Below are 20,927 nucleotides of genomic sequence, written 5' to 3'. Positions count from 1 at the left end.
GGCTTTATCGAAGAAGGGTAATTTAGGAGCGGCATTTCAAAACAGTGGCACAAACGCTACGAGTCGGAATTCCCTCCTAATTCTGCCCTACGCTCCCAAAAGGGGAGGGGCCTGAAAAGGACAGCTAAATGCACAGCAGTCCATTTTCATCAGGCCCAACAACAAGAGCAAGGCTGCTATCATAGCATCTTGTCGTGCCAGTCACGTTCTTGCGAAACACATGAAGTCTTTCAAAGACGGCGAAGTTGTGAAAGAAGCTTTCCTGGAGGCTGCCGACGCGCTTTTGGGGGACAGTAAAAATAACAGTAGCATTTCAACAGGTTTTTGACATAATAAAAACTCAAGTTAGATACCGTTATTAATCAGCTGTAAATTTAGTTTGTTTGAAACTTATTCATTATAATTATTGTACAAAATGGTATAAGAATGCAAACATTAAGATCTGTTCTGTTTAAATTGATTATAGTCTATTATCAATTCAGGTCAAGAAACTAGTGTTGCTTGCATCCTATTTTAAAGGCATTTCTTTTTATACTCTACTAAAATGCAAACAAAAAAGGGTTTGATTCTATTAATTTTGTCTTTTTTTTCTCCCATTTTTCCCCTTAAACTGTGGGTTTTCTCTGGAAGTTTTTCCTTGTACGATGTGAGGGTCTAAGGACAGAGGGTGTCGTTTTTCTCATACTGATATTCTGAACAATCTGTGCTGTAAAGTGTCTCTACTGTAGGCTATTTTTATTATATGTACAGCACTTTGGCTCGACCAAAAATCGTTTATAAATGTGCTATAATATAAATAAAACTTGATTTGATTTTTATTGCACTTTGGCAGCAATTCCTGTGTAGCTTCAGATCTGAGTTGTCTTATTTGTAAGCCTAATTTATACTTTTAGTAGGCAACACTATTTTTATATAATGGCAAAGAAAGGGTTCAGAGTATTTTCTTTTTTTCCTGTGTCATATGTGGGCAGCACTGTTCAATGTTTCTTGAAAACATTACCACTGTAGTGTGTGACGTGTGAATAAACTCCAACTCTGGTTAGTTGTACAATACTTGTATATGTGTAGATTAGAATTCATCGTACAAAGGTCAGTTTATATACAAGTAGAAGTGTGTATTTAACTGGTAGTAGGGCTGTCAGTAATGGCTACGCCTCTCTATTTGGACTGGTAGATCTCGGCAGACTGGCAACTTTAAAAGTAGCTCTCGGTTCAAAAAAGGTTGGGCACCCCTGATGTAGGTTGTCCTTATGTGGTTCCTTATAAACTGATGATCCATATTTACAAATACATCACCCCAGTGATATGAAGTCTGCCCTGTTTACATTGTAATCAGCCTGGCTAGCTCAGTCGGTAGAGCATGAGACTCTTAATCTCAGGGTCGTGGGTTCGAGCCCCACGTTGGGCTCTGTCATTTTTGATCGAGGGAATCTCAGTGTTTATACGATCCTATATGTAGGTAATATCTCTACAGGACATGACCCATAATAAAAAAAACAAGACACTGAATCGTGAGAAGGGCATTGTTGGTTATACATGTGACAGGAAAAACGTAAATGTTTTTTTGTTTATTTTACAAGGCTTTGCTCAAAGTGCAGTACATAAGATAAGATAAGATAAGATGGATCTTTATTAATCCCCGTAGGGAGATTCAGTTGTACAAGTAGCAACAGGGCAATGAACTGAACCTTATAATGTTTACTTCTGGCTGAATGATGGTGAAATATTTACAACCTAACCTCACTGAAAACACTGAGCCTGGTATCTGTTAAGGCCAGAACAGGTAACTTGGAGGGGAAAAAAAACTACCTCAACAATGTAGTGATATATATTCCTGCATTTACTCCATCCATTTCATTCAACCGAAAAATACAAATGAGGTGTAAAGACGAGAGAGAGAGAGACGGAAGGAGAAAAAGAGCGTGAGGAGAAAAGGCTTATTGTGAGCACATGCTAAATAATATTCTAGCCCCCATCTGTGTTTTCATATATGGACTACTGTTGGTGTGTGTGTGTGTGTGTGTGTGTGTGTGTGTGTGTGTGTGTGTGTGTGTGTGTGTGTGTGTGTGTGTGTGTGTGTGTGTGTGTGTGTATGTGTGTGTGTGTGTGTGTGTGTGTGTGTGTGTGGTGTGTATGTGTGTTGTGTTAGACAGCCTTCCTACCCGATGCAGGTGTGCTGTTGATAGTTTTATCAGCGCTGGATCGGGGTTACTGCGAGGAGTTAGGAGAGGAAAGGGAGAGGAGAGGAGAGAGAAAGCCAGCTTCTGTAATGATTTTTGTGTTTATATGGGCTTTTTCCATTCATTTCCCTATACCACGGAGCAGAGCCAGAAGACTGAATGCATGCTCTCCATATTATGTTACCACACGTCAAAATTTCCTCCCAGTAGTTCTCCTACCTTCCCTCTACCTTGCGTGATGATGTTTGTGCAAAGCTTGGGAAAAAAACCTGCTAATAATTTGCACAACTAGATTTAGATCGCAGAACATGTGTAGTCAGATCTCTGCAGAGCTGGATAAAATACTCAGATCCTGTACCTAAGTAAAAGTAGAAATACTAGAGCCTTATAATACTCATTAAGTAAAAGAACAAGAGTATTTTCATCAAAATGTAATTAAAGTACAAACAGTTAAAGTACTCATTCTGCACTATGGTCCATTTCAGTAAAATTAAGTTACAAATCAGCCAAATGTACTTGAATGTTAAACTAAATGTATGCAGAATGGCTCTTTCAAAAGTTTAAAAAATCATAATAATATTATATTTATCATTATATTTATTTTTATGACTTGTACATTTTAATCTTTGTCAATGAGGAGCCAATTTTAGGGACATTGTAATTACATGATTGATAAGCAGTGCAAGTATTGCATCATATAGGCCTATCATGGGGTTTATATATAAAAAGTAACTATGAGTGTTTAAACAAATGTAGTGGTGTAAAATAGTACAATATTGACACTGAAATGTAGCATAAAATGGAAATACACAAGTAAAGTTAAAATGATGTCAAAATAATACCTATTGTAAGTACTGTAATTGAGTAAATGTACTTAGTTACATTTCACCACTGCACGTTTGTCAACCTTGGAGCCTGACTTGACAACACAATGTAAATAACTTTAGTCGTGTGAAATGCTCTTCAAAGGTTACAATTGTAGAACCCTTTATGTTGTAAATCCTATTTTTAATTGTAGGCTATTTCTTATTGCCAATATGGTGTTGGAATAGTGGATATAATCCAGATACAAATCAGTGGGGAGCCTTTAACACACAGCGCTCAGTAACTCTCCTCCTCTGGTGGGATGCTGTGTGTCATGTGGCTGTTTGGTACCAGCCTGCTGTATTTATAAAACGGTTTCAGGCTCTATAAAGTGTCCAATAAACCACTTTTACTATTAGTGTAGGACACTGCTCGCACACAGCTGTTGACCACTACCACTGACCATACACACACACACACACACACACACACACACACACACACACACACACACACACACACACACCACACACACACACACACACAGCCACACAGCCACACACTCACTCACTCACATACATGAGGAACAGGGAGGCTCACATACTTCCTGGTCAGACACATTTTGAGTACTGCTGGAGTCAGGACCTCTGCCAGACTCTAACCCCATGTGACCCCACCCAGCCGCCCTGATGACATCACTGTATTGCCTAGAACCAACACACACACACACACCCCCACACACACACACACACACACACACACACACACACACACACACACACACACACACACACACACACACTGTGGTGGAATGTATCAAATATATTTACTCAAGTATTGTTCTTAAAGGGGGGGTAGGTAATTCACTTCAGAAACACTTTTTGTTATATTCCATGGAATGCTCTTAACATCCCGATAGCAATGAATACATTAAACGCTTTGACTATGGAAGCCATGGCGCTGTAAAAACCAAGTCCAATTATCTGCCAGATAATTGGATGGCCTACCTGCCTGTCAGCCTTCCATCTCGTGCACAAACTTATCTCGTGCCCTCATTGGTCCATGTGCGCGTCCGTGTGTGTTGGAGGAGGGGCTCTGTAACGGCCCGTCCACACTACAGCGTCGACAGCTTCAATCTGCCCATTCACTTTGAATGGGGTGACGTCACGTTGCCGCTTTTTTTCGCCGAACTGAATTGTGGGTAGCATAGCGGTCCGTCTCCGCCGTCTCTGCGCCGGAGTAGCCAGCACCAGCCAATCAAATCCCGTTTCGGAAAATCTGACAGCTCAAGCCGTAGCCAATCAAACCGCGTCTAAGCTGGGAGAGATATCCCGCCGTTCATTTCTATATTTCAAAAAAAGATGGAGGAGAAACTAATTATCGCCGTAGCAAATCACCCGGTTTTGTATGACCAGACCCTCTTCACCTACCCGGATACAAACCGGAGGAACCAGGCATGGAGGGAGGTGGCAGAGACAGTGGGTGAAACTGGTAGGTTTTCGCCTGTTTGGGGAGTTTATATATATATTGCTCCCATAAAATCCCCGGGGGTTTTTGCTTTGTATGTCGGGGGCGGGAGATTCATGTGATTGGTTGTTGGTCGCGTTGCTTGAATAACATCCCCAAGCTTCAGACACGCCCAGCTCCAAGCTTTTTTTGAAGCTGTAGTGTGGACGCTCCGTAATGGTGCGTTCACACCGGACGCGATGCGATGTTTGGGGGCGGTGCGATTACATGTAAAGTCCAATGTAGAGACACGGACAGACGCGAATTCGCTCCGACGGCGAGCATGAAGCGGTGGACGCGGCGGCGAATCACGCGATTGAGGCGATTGAACGGTGCCTGCGTCAAACGCGAGAGTTACATTTTTTCAACTCGAGCGTCAAATTCACATGACGCGTTCTCGCGGAAGCCAATCAGCGGTGAGGATCTCAACCCTGCCGTCACTGACAATTAGGGATGTCCCGATCACCTTTTTTTGCTCCCCGATCCGATTCCGATCATTTGATTTTGACAATCTGCCGATACCGATTTTTTCCCGATCCGATCTTTATGCAATGCATTAAGAGAAAAAAAGGAAAAGAGCATTCAAGTTGTCCCTTAAGGTTATTTTTTTTATTTAAATGACAGTACCCAACTATCTATTCTATCCAACATGGATATAGCTTCTTTTTTTCACAGCAGCATGGATCAGTTCAGTTGTGCAGCATTGGATCAAAACAAAAATAAAGCTTATCAGTGGTCCACCACAAAATAACCATGTAAACAAATTGAGTGCAGATAGTGCAGTAACCAAACAAAAATAACTCTACTGGAAAGAGGTTGCTTGACTAGCTTCACAAGTTCACATTCAGTCACAAATAATAAAATAAAATAAAAATGTGGCTTAGTGCAGCATTCTAGCCTTAAGACTAACTAGTCTAGTAATAATGCAATGAACAACAGCAGCTTAACATAACATGAATAAACAAAGTATTATATTTCCATCTTACTGGAGTAACACAATTCAATAGTAATCAGCAGCGAACCACTTCAACACGTGTGTTTCGGTGTATTCACGGCATTCATTTTGTTATTCTACAGTATGTTGTTTTATAGTTATTTGTTAATGTAACCCAATTTGTGTTCTTTGAAATTAAAAAGGATATCGCATTGTGTTTGTTACTTTTGTTGCAGTTGTATATGTCTTAAGTGTAATTTGGCTTGGCTTCCTATTTATGGACATGCTTTTATTTTGAAGGAGAGGTAGCGCTGTTGACAGGAAGTTGTTGTTGCTTTGGAAACAACGTGACGGAGATTAACGGAGAAAAGTAATATCTACATATAAAGACGGAGAAAGTAAACGATAACGTTTATGGTTAAGTGTTAGCACCCCCCGAAGAGGCACAAGCTCTTACGTTGATATTGGAGATTTCAATAAATTCTTGTTTGAATGATGCGAGTAAACACAGCTGGCAGCCGTGGTGAAACTCGAGCGTTTTAGAGCGATGCGATAGGAGCGATTATGCTGCGTTCAGACCGGACGCGATGCGAATATTCGCTTCGCTCTAAACGCTCCTATCGCATCGCTCTAGTCGCTCGAGTTTCACCGCGGCTGCCAGCTGTGTTACTCGCATCATTCAAACAAGACGCGCTGGCTCGGGAGCTACAACTACAACAAAATGAACATATTTTTACCGTGATTAAATTGTAATACACGTTTCTAAATGATGCCGACGTAACAACATACTGATATCGGTTAGTAAAAACCATGAATTAATGCTTTGACAAGCAGTGGCGTTTTCTCCCGGAGGCCAAGGGAAGCCAGGCTTCCCCTGTTTTTTCGGATTGTAGTTATAATTTAAATAAATAAAAACACTTTGTTTTGTTTCGATAATTCTCCTTTGCTGTGTGTTGCCTGCCGGCCCGTCTCTCCCCCATTCTCATTGAGTATTTTAAAGAGTGAAACAAACAGCGCCCCTCCTAGATGTTATGGTGAAGATTGCACTCACTGTTGCGAGAGGAGGCCAACCGAATCTGGCTTCCCTTGGTGAAAAAAAATTGAGGGATTGACCAATCAGATGAGGCTCACGTGATGCCCCTGCCAACCTGTGATTGGTCAGGGCCATGCCAAGGGAAGCCAGAGGCGGCTGGCTTCCCTTGCCTCACAATCCAATCAAATCGCATCAACTTAGTGTTGCAGTGACGCATCCTAAAATCCGGAAGTAAGCTGCGCTCGGTTTCCCTTGACAAAAAAGCAATGGGATTTCTCCATAGAATTTAGGAAAATAGCTCGAAATAAGGTCAGTGGATAACGAACCTGTTAGATAAATGCAAGTTTTGTTCAGTCGGATAATATCCACATGTCTACCCTACTTTTATAATTTTCGAATCATAAATCGAATCGATAGAAGATAGATAGCGTCACTGCATCACTCTCACCGCCGTTAGAAAGTAGCAAGCAACTGAAGCAAGTGCAATTATGGAGGGTGGAGATTTGGAGTATTTCATCAAAAATAATTGTACTAACTTCCGCTACAGCAGCAACAACAAATACAATCTGATGACAGGCCAATGCCCAAACTGGAGCTGTGTACAGCGAGGAAAAAAGGAGTGAATCGGACGTAAAACGTTAAAGGTCTCCTGATTTAGTTTGTGAATGAATGTTTATTAGAGTTTCGGCTGGAGAGTGCGTGCGGGACCTGTCGGTTAGATAACAGGCGTGTGTAAGTCCCTGCATCTGATACAAATGTGTGTAAAATGATACCGGGTGCTGTAATCACTCATCTGGTTACGTTATTACATTGACCACCACATCCCCGACCCAAAAGAAAGGACGTATTATTGGCTTCCCCTAATTTGTTTCCCACGCCACGCTACTGTTGACAAGTCTGCAGACAGACGGCAGGCGAAAAACCTTTTAGAATGCTTGTTTTCTGAATGGAGATTGTGTCGACCAGGCTAAGCTAACGTTGTATATGCTCACTCCACACTCATAACAACGGCCCTACATACATAAATAAACCAGCGACTGTATTCGCCATGACACAGACAGTCTGTGGTTTGTTCTTGTTTAACTTTTGTACAGTTTCTGAACAGATATGAGGAGCTGTGATCTCTGTGTGCTAACTGCTAACAGCTAATGGCTGATGTTTTCTGGTTGAACGTCAGTGACGGCAGGCTGAGATCCTCACCGCTGATTGGCTTCCGCAAGAACGCGTCACGTGAATTTGACGCCCGAGTTGAAAAAAATTGAACTCTCGCGTTTTTTTCAATCGCGTGATTCGTGCCGCGTCCACCGCTTCATGCGCGCCGTCGGAGCGAATTCGCGTCTGATCGCGTCTCTGCATTGACTTTACATGTAATCGCGCCGCCCCCAAACGTTGTATCGCGTCCGGTGTGAACGTAGCATTAGAGCGAAGCGAATATTCGCATCGCGTCCGGTGTGAACGCACCATAAGGAAGTCTGAAGGAAGGGCAGATTTTCTTCGGTTGTGTACTTTCCAAATTCTGGCGCACTCGAGCTGGGTTTCTCCCATTCTTACCTACCCCTTTAAGTACTATTTTTTGTGTTCTATAGTTGTTGTTGTTGTTTTGTTGTGTTGTGCACGTAAATGGTCTTTAAAAGGCTAACTAAAATCCCTGTGTTCCCTCCAGGGGGAGTTTCTCTCCAACACCGCCCCCCGTCCCCCCGTCCATGCCTGAAATGCCTCCATTGGACACCTTCGTTTTCTTCAGTAATATAGTGACACACTATGTATCACTCGCACTTCTATTGGCTAGCTCGTCAACACATTGTACATGATACGGGAAGGGGCGGAAAATCTTTAAGCGATGGATCAATCATAACAGAGCCGGCCAGCTAACCAATCAGAGCAGATGGGCTCTGGTTTCAGACAGAGGGTGAAAAGAGGTGCTGCAGCACAGGCAGTAGGAGAACAATAAAGAGCTTTTGAACATTAAAGTAGAAGTAGTAAATACACTAACTACAATATGAACCTGAAAATGAACATAATATGTCCTCTTCAACATACTATGATATAATTCAGAGCAAAGCACCAAATACTCACAGTTGGGAAGGTGGCAACAAACTATTATCTGTAGAAAATTCACTTTCTTTGTCAATTCAGCGACATCATCCTACCTAGACACTAAACTGATTAAACAGATGCAAACAAAAGACACAAACACACACACACCCCAGGAGATGAGGGGTTAAGCCGGCTGCTGTCATACACTGTCCTCAGAGGAATTCCCAGGATTCAAATCAACCAATCAGAGCCCAGCGTTTTATAATACTGGCTCTTCAGCTGAAGAGGCCATCATCTTCACATGGACCACCGTCTGTGTGTGTGTCCAAGTTAGTCATTATGCTCCCAGTGGGCTTCAATACACACATGTTACACTCTCCTGTAACACACACTATGTTAAAGACCCCCCTCCTCAGACACTTGAAATGCTCATATAGAGTTACACAAGAAACACACACAGACACTTGCTTTGTCTGAGTGTTTGTTTTCATGCAGATTTAAAGTTTTTGGAAATACTTAGATGTCACACTTAAATAATAGAAAATCTTAATATAATAGTAACTTTCAACTTCATTGTGTCTGAACATAGGGAACACACACACAGACTTTACAATACCCTCTTGAATGACCTTGAAGATCCATCGATGCTTGCTGACATCCCATCTTCTCTTATATGGAGCGTGGAGACATAACAAGCAGACACACACACACACACACACACACACACACACACACACACACACATTCACTCTCAATCCCTAATTACCAATCTCAAGGGAAAAGACACAAAGCAGCACTTCATAGTTTGGTTAAAGAAAATGTATTTTTCAACAGTTAAAGGACTATTTATCTGTTTAAAATAACTTTTCAAATACCACATAAATGGGTTAATCTAACAGGTTTTAAAGAGCAATGTATGCCCCAAATCATTGAAGTGAAAATATCCAGTCACAAGCGTTTTCATGCTCACACACAATTTCAAACCACATCAACACAATCTGAGATTCTGACAAACATCCGGAACATCAAATTAAACATGATACAGGACTGACAGAAAGTAAGGAAAGACCGGAAGATGTGAACAAAGCGGGGCAGAAATGAAGAGAAAATGGATGTCATGACTGAAACAGCAGGAGGGAGGGAGGGAGAAAGACCAGAGGGAGGGAGAGAGAGAGGGAGGAGGAAGAGAGATTATCTCTCTCTAATGGCCAACATGTTGACCAGCTACACTTTTCACCACATTTATCTACACATCTAACATTACTATCTAGCTATCTGCCCTCCCAATACACACACAACACACACACACACGCGCGTTCGCGCTGCGCTCTTCCTGCAAAGGTTTATCAGCCCAGCTGTCAGTCCGCTTTGCAGCTCAGGTGGGTTTCAGACTTTTAAACCATGAAGAAGTGAACCGGAGACGTCACCACCGGACGGACCGACCCTCCACTCTGCTCTCACATGTGCTAACAGACATCTCTTTGCTATGTCTGCCTTTTAAAAAACGGAAATGTGGGGAAAGACGTTGGTATCAAGTTAATTAAACATGTTTTGATCATGCATAATGATGACTCAAGTGTTACGGTGTTAATACGTTTGCTTTTCATGAATGTTTTTTAGCTCTCTAGGATATTGTTTTTTGATGATGACACTGAACAGAGTGAGCTAAAACCTAGCCAAGGTCAAAGGTCACTATACAGACTTGTTGAGTTAAACTGATGTGCAGATGTCTCATTGCCAAACAGGAGCAAACACACACATGCTCCTTCATGACAATACCCCCCCCCATTAGTCCCATCTTTTTGTCTTGATAGCTGCTACTTTAAATGCATTTGAATACTTGTATTTGTCATGATGATATTTACAGAGCATTCAGATACATCCTGTCAATAAAAAACGTTATAGTTATGGAAAAAACAAACAACACTAAAGTGGAGTTACTGCTTTTCCCAGAAAACATTGGAATCTCATCTTGTATCTCTTGCTGTGTCTTTGCAAATGTCTTTACAGTACACCACTTTAGTGTCACGAACTGCAAGATGTTGCACAGCTGACCTTTGACAGGCCAATAAACTCATAGTGTTACGGTTCAAAACATTTTAACCTCGTTTAGGTATCACAATATAAAGTGGTGATTGTTTGTTGTTTCTTTCACATTACCTAAATATCAAGTGCTATGCAAATAAATACGAGAGACAATTAATATCAATTAGATAGCTTCAATTTAAGTGTATATGTAAGAAACACAACAATGTGACCTTAAATGGAAGAGAGGCCATGATGATGAACTAAAGGATTATATGGTTTTACTTCAGACTCATTTCACAATCATGTCGAGTCATGAAGTGTTTAAATGCTTTTGTTATGTAACTGAAGGGAACCCAGTGACCTTTTTTGTATCCTGATTATTCCGTTACAAGTATGTTATTACTCCTCAAGCCTGGTGGTCACTAATAATGTTGAGTTATCCCCCCTTGTGTTGATAATACATGTCAAAACTGAATTGATCTCTTGGTCCTGCCAAGAGTCAGATGTGTGTCGGTGTGCAGTTTGATGCCACACAGCCTCTAGCCCAGACCAGCCTCTATACTGAGAGAAACATTTGTGCAACGTTTCGACCAAAAATAGTCCTGCTCTCCACCGCAGAGCGAGAGGGCTGCCTTCATTTAAGCAGATCACACACACACACACACGCACACACACACGCACTCCATTTCACCACTGTCATAATGAGCCAAAATCATGAAATAAGTCCATTCTGTAAGTAGACTGTGACAACGGAAACATTATGGGGACAAAACGTCTACAAGTTCAAATGGAGCAGTGAGTCTCAGTGGACTCAGTGGAACTTTTTTTTTTTAAATCATGACTTCTGTAAACTACTTCAATTTAAAATCTATTTATTTTAATCCCATAACACACTTATTTAACTTCTTACAACTTGAGGACAACGATGACAACAGGGCTGCCATTAGTCAACTATTTGGTGCTTCGAGTCTTAGTCAGCTAAGATTTATTTAAGTCAATTTTATTAAAAAAAATGCTGATTGACCTATTTCCAAGAAACTTATCTGGTAAACACAATATTGAACGTGGTGCTTTTCAAGATTATTTGTTGGTACACTTTGTTTTACAGATCTGTTGTTTACATTAACTGAGAGAAATAAGTGTTAATCTACTAAAAATGTTTATAATCGAGAACGGCAGTAGATTATAGAGCCAAAAACGGTCAGAAAATGTACATACACACATGATAGCAGCTGAAAACTACCATAAACTAGTATTACACGTTTGTATCATAAATCAGACCTCCCATTACAGACATCTCGAGCATAATTCGAGTGTCTGATAAGTGTTTTTAAACGTAATTACAAATTGAATATAGTTCCTACCTGCTTTGCTCGATTGCAGTTGTTGCTCAGCTTTCCAAGAAAAGTTTCCTCTCCTACCATCCGAGGTGCTCAAGTCCGAAACGAGTTCTCTGTCCGGCTGGGAGACTTTAGACAGGTCGGTGTTTCTGTTGAAAGGGAAACCCTCCAGACAGATCCCAGCAGCCTGCGGCTCACAGAGAGATACAGATGTGTCACTTCCTGGACACAATACGTTATAACTGTCCTTCACTGATCGATCACCTTCAGAGACATGCAGCACACTCCTGTCTGTACATTGTTGGCAGTGTATCGCAGCCTCCCGGCGTTTTGTGGAGCTGTCAGTGTCCCAAAAAGTTTCAAATTTGTCTTGTAGAAATGTAGAAATAAAGTCAGAAATGAATGGCACGCGCTCCCCGGTGTGTACTGGCTGTGCGCGGGGTCTTCAGCAACAGGTGTCAGAAAGAAAGGGAGATCTCTTCACGTCCATCACAAGTTTCCAAATATACAAAAACGAATCAAGCACACAGGAAAAATTAGGAGGAGAAGGAGGAGGAGAAAGGGGAGGAAGAGAGCGTGCTCTCAAAGTCCTTCAGCGTCGAGAAACAAGAGCGAAAAAGTTTGAGACGGAGGGAGAGAGCGCGCGCGGAGTGAAACAAAAGAAGTTAAACTGTGTCTGCGAGTGACGCCTCTCTGCTCTGATCTGGAATCTGCTCGCCGGCCCTACAGTGGGGAGAGAAATATGTCTAACACGGAAACAGAAGCACCGTTACCGGGAAACAGGGATAAATCGTGCGTGTAAAAAAAGGTTGTCAGAAGTGGGATTTGAACCCACGCCTCCATTCGGAGACCAGAAATCCCGTTTCACAGGAAGGAGTGATACCTTGAGTCTGGCGCCTTAGACCGCTCGGCCATCCTGACAGCTGGAGTTGAGGATTTCATTCTAGATATTTGTACAACTACACAAAGTCATTTTAGTTATTTAACGTTTGAAACTTTCTCTTTTTCATTTTCTCTCTCCACATACATAGACAACTCACATGTTAGTGTTTCATGGCGCCTTTAATATGTCTGACCTCTTTTTCCGCATGCATTGCTTATCGGCAATATATTTATTTCAGACCCTATGTTTCAGACGTATGGAGTACGGACACACGGACACACATAGCCTATAGATAATAAATAAATGCATGACAAATATATCAATACAGGATTACATTAATAAAATAATAAATACATACAGAAATGAAGTATGTAGAAATAAATTCAGGATTAAATAAATACAAGAATAAATAAATGCATAAATAAATATCAAAATAATACAAACATTGAGAATAAAACAACGCACATTTTTATATATTTTGTATGTATTTCTACATTATTGTTCGCGAGATTTTGAGATGAGGACCCTCCCCCCCAGCATAGATTGTTGTTGCTGCGCTAACGGATATTAGAAGCTGTTTCTACAACTAAGTAAAAGGAAAGTCCTCTCCTGTCAGATAACGTCAGCTCAGTGAGGTAAAAGACTCTCTCAGTGTTTAGATTTCGCTGTCTAACTTCCGCCATTTGAAATTACTCTGACTGTTTCTCTCGTCATGTCTCGCCTGAGTGTGTGTTTGAATCTATCGTGCTGACTCACTGACTGCACCGATTTGATTGGCTGAATAGCGTCACCTCCTTAAAACATAAATAAAACATTTTTCTCTTTATGTTTTAAACATATTGTATAAAACTCCCCCACTACTTGGACTATTATTTGCACCCCTCTAGAATAAGCCCGAATGATCTCAACCATATTGCATCAGCAACGTGCACTTGTTGTTATAACAAGATCGCAAGGACACTGGTAGTGATCGGACAATTGAGTGTTGTCCAGTTTGTGTGTTGTGGAACATACGTTTGCGTGCATGAAAATATACCACACACCCAATACAATTGCATGTTCAATTCACTACCCTGGAAGTTAATAAAGTTGGAACATGCTGTGGACAGCCGTTCTTCCTTGCATGTCAGTCGCCGACACCTTCTGATATACCTCATTCACACCAACGGTGTTTCAGGGCCGGTTCGGAGCTGGAGCTTGAAAAGCACCGGGTTTTCCTGTTCACACCACAGCGGAGCAGCCTCTTATTACGGCCCGTCCACACAGCGGCGTGCGTTGAAGCTTCCAACGCTTCTGCCCATTCACTTTGAATGGGGTGACGTCACTTTTAGCCGAACTGCATTTTGGGAAGCGACGTGGAGCGTTGCTGGCGTAGCTGGCGTCAAAAGTTGAGCAATGTTCAACTTTTGACGCCTCGACGGAGGCGTCAGCCAATGAAATCCCGTTTATTCAAATCTGCCAGTACAATCGCTAGCCAATCAAACCGCGTGTATGCTGGGAGAGACTACGCAGGTCATTTCCTCATATTCAAAAAAATTGAGGGAAAATTCATTGTAGCGGTAGTGAATCACCCGGTGCTGTATGATCAGTCTCTGTTCATCTACCGGGATACAAACCGGAGGAGCGAGGCATGGAGGGAGGTGGCAGAGACAGTGGGTGAAACTGGTAGGTTTTCGCCTGTTTGGGGATTTTATATCCAGTTTACTTCGTTTTAACATTGCTATTGCTTTGTATGTCGGGGGCGGGAGATTCATGTCATTGGTTGTTGGTCGTGTTGCTCGCAAAAAATCCCCAAGCTTCAGATACGCCCACCTCCAAGCGTCAACGCACGCTGCTGTGTGGACGCTCCGTTACGGCCGTCCACACAGCGGCGTGCGTTGAAGCTTCCAACGCTTCTGACCATTCACTTTGAATGGGGTGACGTCACTTTTAGCCGAAATGCATTTTGGGAAGCGACGTGGAGCGTTGCTGGCGTAGCTGGCGTCAAAAGTTGAGCAATGTTCAACTTTTGACGCCTCGACGGAGGCGTCAGCCAATGAAATCCCGTTTATTCAAATCTGCCATGCTGGGAGAGACTACGCAGGTCATTTCCTCATATTCAAAAAAATTGAGGGGAAATTCATTGTAGCGGTAGTGAATCACCCGGTGCTGTATGATCAGTCTCTGTTCATCTACCGGGATACAAACCGGAGGAGCGAGGCATGGAGGGAGGAGGCAGAGACAGTGGGTGAAACTGGTAGGTTTTCACCTGTTTGGGGATTTTATATCCAGTTTACTTCGTTTTAACATTGCTATTGCTTTGTATGTCGGGGGCGGGAGATTCATGTGATTGGTTGTTGGTCGTGTTGCTCGCAAAAAATCCCCAAGCTTCAGATACGCCCACCTCCAAGCGTCAACGCACGCTGCTGTGTGGACGCTCTGTTACGGCCCCTACACACGGCGGCGTGCGTTACCGCTTGGCGGTGGGCGTGTCTGAAGCTTGGGGATTTTTTACGAACAACGCGACCAACAACCAATCACATGAATGTCCCGCCCGGACATACAAAGCAAAGCATTCATGCTACATCCATGCTGGCTAAATATACTGTCTATGCTTGCTAGCTGTCCATTCAAACGAAGTACACTGGATATAAACTCCCCAAACAGGCGAACACCTACCAGTTTCACCCACTGTCTCTGCCACCTCCCCCCATGCCTGGCTCCTCCGGTTTGTATCCCTGTATGTAAAGAGGGACTGGTCATATAGTACCGCCACGATCATTTTCTCCTCCATTTTTTGACATGGGAAATAACTGCGGTCTGGCTCTCCCAACATTCACGCGGTTTGATTGGCTAGCGCTTGTAATGTCAGATTTGCATATGCGGGATTTGATTGGTTGACGCCTCCGTCGAGGCGGCAAAAGTAGAACATTGCTCTACTTTTGCAGCGAGCACCGCGAGAGAAGCTACGCTTTGCTCCCACAATGCAGTTCGGCGAATCGTGACGTCACCCCATTCAAAGTGAATGGGCAGAAGCGTTGAAGCTGCAACGCACGCCGCCGTGTGTAGGCCGTTATACCTCATTCACACCAACGCAACTCCGGTTCAAGCTCCGTGCTAGAGCTTTTCAGGTTCAGAACCAGTTCTTCGGTTTAGCTCTGGCTCTTTTCACACTGCCCAGAGTCCGACTGGTAATGCGTCGTTGCGTCATCGTTTGCGTCATGACGTAACCGTTTGCGTGCCTGCTTCATAAAGCCAAACCGTGCGGATGAAATCAGTTGCATTAATTTCTTATGGCTCTATCTGCAGCTTTTCCGGAGTCATTTCTGTGGTTTAGTTATATTCTATAAAAAAGTGTACTCGTGTCAATAAAGGTTTTTTTAAAACACACAACTGCTTCCGAGTCGGTCTTATTTCTTAAGGTGGACTGAACCATGAGTGTGGAGTAACGTTGTATCTTTCATTTAAATGAACTGTAACCTTCACCCAGGTATGTAACAGCTGTTCTCAAATGAACACATGAAGTAAAGTTTAATATTTATAGTTTTATAGATTTATAATGAGTTATAATGAGAGGTGATCAACGTGAATGCTTCAGGTTCCCACCTTAACACGCAGACACGTTTGCTTCATCATGAGCAGAAACCTTTATATATATACAGTCTATGGCAGAAACACTGAAACTCTTGTTAAGTTTCTCCATCGTTGTGTACAAACCAAACGCGGGCTTTTTGTTGGTGTTCAGGAGTTGATGTGTCTCTGCCCCTGCCCCCGCATTGACTTTTGATCAAAGTCAATGCGGAAAACCCGCACTCACACAGGTAGGTGGAGGTTGAAGGGAATGAGCACTTGTACAGCCTTTTTTGGCGAGGTGGGGGAACTCGGTCTCCACAGACAGCCAAAAGTGTGAAAGTGTCACTTTACTAATCTTTTTCTCGTTATTTTTTTTTCTCCCGCTGCGCCTCCCCTGAAGCTCTCTGGCACACCCCAGAGGAGGCGCGCCTCACGGCCCGTCCACACGCTCAGTCCACACGGCGGCGTGCGTTGAAGCTTCAACGCTCTTCACATTCACTTGAAATGGGGGTGACAGCACGCTTTGCCGAACTGCATTGTGGTTCGTCGCTTCGCTTTGCTCGCGTTCAAAAGTTGAGCAATGTCAACTTTTGAAGCTTCAACGGAAGCGTCAGCCAATCAAATCATACTGCCCGTACAAGCTCTCGCAATCAAAACCGCATGCTTGTGTATCCGGGGGGGACGATTCATGTGATTGGTTGTTGGTCGAGTTCAGACACGCCCACCGGCAAGCTCAATGCACGCCGCAGTGTGGATGCTGCGTCACACTTTGAAAACCGTGCTCTCTAGATCAGCGGTTCTCAAAACTTTATTCAATAATGTACCCCCTTTGAAAAATAAATTCAGCCAAGTACCCCCTGATCAGCGCAAAAACTATTTGTTAGGGAAAAAATGCCTATATAAAGAGGTACAGTACAGCGCTGCACCATCGGTGTCTGATTTATTAAAACAACAACAGTAACTGAGAAACACTTAAATGCTACATTGCAAATGTTTACAATCCATCACTAAATTCATGGCAAACCAATTTTAACATCATGCAATAACACTGAGACGACATTAGTTGCATTGAACTGATCTTTTTAATAAGTTGTACTTTTACAGAATTACTGTAAACTTTTGAAGAAAGTAGTTAATCTACTATTAGTAGTTTGTTTAAATGCATTAATTATGTTTGTTTTTCATTAACATAAAATAAATCTCACGTACCCCCTGCAGTACTCCAACGTACCCCTAGGGGTCCGCGTACCCCCATTTGAGAATCACTGCTCTAGAGTCTAGATGATAGGAAAGAAGCTTTTGAAACTTCTCATAACCTCCTTTAGCTTAGGAAAACACTGGACCTTTCTCACGAAAGGAAAGGAGAAAATGTTGTCCCACAATACCTTGCGGGCCGCCAACATTTACCTGAAACAACATTCAGCAGTTCACGGAAACAACGGATCGTGACCGAGAATGCGTATCATGAAAGTTACGGTTGCTTATTGAGCATTTTAACAATGTATGCAGTAACTTATACATACATTTGTATTGTTTTAAAATATTTTCCTACAATCATACGATTCATGGACCGGAGGGTGACAAGCATAAGTTTCCCTTTCACCATTTTTATTTCAGTTCCAACCTTGGTCATTACGAATATATTTTTCTCTGCTGTCCACTTTAATAAAGCCTTCATAGATTCAGATTCAACTTTATTGTCAATACGTAGTACATGTACTAGTGACGAAATGTAAGTGTAGGCATCTGACCAGAAGTGCAAAATAGCAGTGCAGGAGTCTACATAATAAGAATAATTATACATGGAATTATTATAATAGAATAATTATAAATAGGCTATTAACAGATGAATCTATACAGTGTAAACGGCATTGACAGTAAAATATATAAACAGGTGGGTGGTGGGTATGGGCTTGAGTCTATCAGCGGGCAGAGTTCAGCAGGGTAACAGCCCTGGGGAAGAAGCTGACCCTGAACCTGCTGGTCTTGGACTGGAGGCTCCTGAGGCGCCTCCCCGAGGGTAGGAGGACGAAAAGATAGTTTGCAGGATGAGAGGTGTCTTTGAAGATGTTGTGCGCCCTCTGCAAACACTGTATCTCCTGGATGTCCTCGATGGCAGGGAGTGGGACACCGATGATGCGTTGGGCGATTTTCTTCACCCTCCGCAGTGCCTTCCTGTTGAGCATTGTGCAGTTCCCATACCAGGCTGTGATACAGCTGGTCAGGATGCTCTCAATGGTGCAGCGATAAAAGTTCACCAGAATCTGAGGAGAGAGGTGATCTTTCTTTAGTCTCCTCAGGAAGAAGAGATGCTGGTGAGCCTTCTTTACTATGCTGGTGGTATTGTTGGACCATGAGAGGTTATCGGATATGTGGACCCCTAGGAACTTGAAGCTAGACACACGCTCCACCGCCGTTCCATTTATGTGGATGGGAGTGTGTGTGTTGCCTTTCGATTTCCTGAAGTCCACAATTAGTTATTTTGTTTTTGTTGTGTTAAGGCCCCAGGTTATTGTCAGCACACCACTCAGTCAGAGATGATGAACCTCCTCCCTGTAGGCCGTCTCATCGTTGTTGTGGATGAGGCCGATCACCGTTGTGTCGTCTGCATACTTATAGTCAGTGGCGGCCGGCCCATAGGGGCGCCGCCCCCACCTCTTCCCACATACAAAAAAATATATATATATAAAAATATATTTTTTATTTATATTTTTTATTTTTAATAAACAGGTAAATATTATATAATTGGTATCAGTAAAATCTCGTTTAAAATTGTGTTACGACGATGTCTAAAGTTACTGATAAGTCACATGTTTCCTGCCTGGCCTTGCCCATGTGTCATTACCTTTATATATACAGTCTATGGTCATCACCCTCTCTCGTCTGGGCGGTAAGAAAGGAGCCCTCAACCAGTGCAGCAGCAGCCACTAGCAGCTGACTGTTGTTATCTGTAAACTATGATGCCGAAACATAATTTCAGCCAATCAGCGTCGTCAAATCTGATGATCACCGGGCGCCAATGTCAGCGCCCGGTCCAGTCTGTGAGTAGTTTGGACACTAGTGACTCGTATCCGGTGGGGTGACGCAGTACGGCAGTAGTTGATGACAGTGGCGGCGCCAGAGATTTTCTCTAGGGGGTGCTGTGGGGTAGCTTGACGTTTCATAGAGGGTGCTCAAACATTAAGCGTTTCCCATTAATGCACCAGCGCTACAGAAGATTTTTTTTTAAATATTGAAGTTAAAAGCATCAATCTGGTGCACTTTGAGAACAAAATGAAGAGATCTATGGATATACTGTATCTCTCAACATACATATGAAACAGAACTGTAAACAGATGTTCTATTTCTTTATAGATAAATCACTCCCCTTTTAAAACAAACCGTTTCAGACCCACTGAGATAACTAGACTAAAGTTAACTATCTAAACACTGAGAGTCCTTTACTTCACCTAAGCTGAGGTTATCTGAGACTCTCCGTCTGACAGGAGAGAGTTCTCCCTCCACCTTGTTGTTGAAAAAGCTCCTTATATCCGTTAGCTTGGCTAGCGAGCACCAGATGCTAACCACAACGATCTCCGGTAGATACCCACCGGTGCGCGAGCTCTCGCTCGCTTGCGCACGCACACAAAATGGCTCGTGCCACACACACACAGAGCAGAGCTTGAATGAAACAGACCCAGAAGTAAGCTACTTGTACTCACGAGGCCTATTATGTGCAGAATCCCTCTCGCTTTCAGTTGGTTTTGATTGAGTGTCCACATGTGGACGTTTAAGGACTAAAAAACGATCCATTTGTCACTTTGCTGTTAGCAAATAATGTGGGGCTCCAGCTAACAGGAAGTCACTCAAGTGTCACAAAGTAATTTAGCCTATGGGTAGGTCAAAAATCTAATGGGTGCTGGCCATTGGCCTAATCATATCACCTGTGTTGGCTTTATGTTTTTGGTCAAACATTTGTTTGTTTCACATTTGCATTGATGTAATCAATAATTGTTCTGATTTAATTTAATAAAAATAATATTAATAATTTTCGAAAAAAATGGTTGATGAGGATGGCTTCATGTGCAGGTGGAGTCCCCGCCCAATTCCGTTCAAGAGCTAATCTCCAATCCTTTCGAAAGGAGAAGTTTGGGAGATAAACTGTTGCTTAAAGACCTTGGACCGGACCAACCCGATTTGTATATATCGCAGCAAGCTCGTGAAAAAGACAAAACGTATCAACGAGGCATCTCACGTAGCTGGTACACCAGAAAGGCATGGCTAGCTGGATGCAAACAGGTAAATGCTATCTTTTGTTTCCCATGCTTGCTCTTCAAACAGCCGGGGACATATACGATCTGTTCAGAAACTAGACAAAAGTTAAACAAGTCATGGAGAATACAGTCGCTGGTTTATTTATGTCTGTATAGGCCGTTGTTGTGAGTGTGGACGGTCGGAGCATATATAACGTTAGCTTAGCCTAGCTCCATTTAGAAAACACGCATTTTAAAAGGTTCTTCACATGCCGTCTGTCTGCAGACTTGTCAAAGCGTTAATTCATGGTTTTTACTAACCGGTATCAGTATGTTGTTAATTCGGCATCATTTTGAAACGTGTATTACAATTAAATCACGGTAAAATATGTTCATCT

The 20,927-nt window shown here is 42.6% G+C and overlaps 2 non-coding genes across 2 annotated transcripts; one reads left to right on the top strand and one right to left on the bottom strand.

Annotated features, from left to right (window-relative positions):
- Positions 1-1,335: 1,335 nt before the first annotated feature.
- On the top strand, positions 1,336-1,408 carry trnak-cuu. Its single transcript has one exon. It is a non-coding gene; the product is annotated as a tRNA-Lys (tRNA).
- Positions 1,409-12,672: 11,264 nt separating this feature from the next.
- trnal-caa lies at positions 12,673-12,783 on the bottom strand. Its single transcript has 2 exons — positions 12,746-12,783; positions 12,673-12,718 (listed from the first exon to the last, which is right to left on the bottom strand). It is a non-coding gene; the product is annotated as a tRNA-Leu (tRNA).
- Between the last annotated feature and the right edge of the window lie 8,144 nt (positions 12,784-20,927).

This window comes from Gymnodraco acuticeps, unplaced genomic scaffold (assembly GCF_902827175.1).
Source record: "Gymnodraco acuticeps unplaced genomic scaffold, fGymAcu1.1, whole genome shotgun sequence".
NCBI lineage: Eukaryota > Metazoa > Chordata > Actinopteri > Perciformes > Bathydraconidae > Gymnodraco > Gymnodraco acuticeps.
Note: the sequence above shows the minus strand (reverse complement) of the source record. Positions and strands in the feature narration are given on the sequence as shown.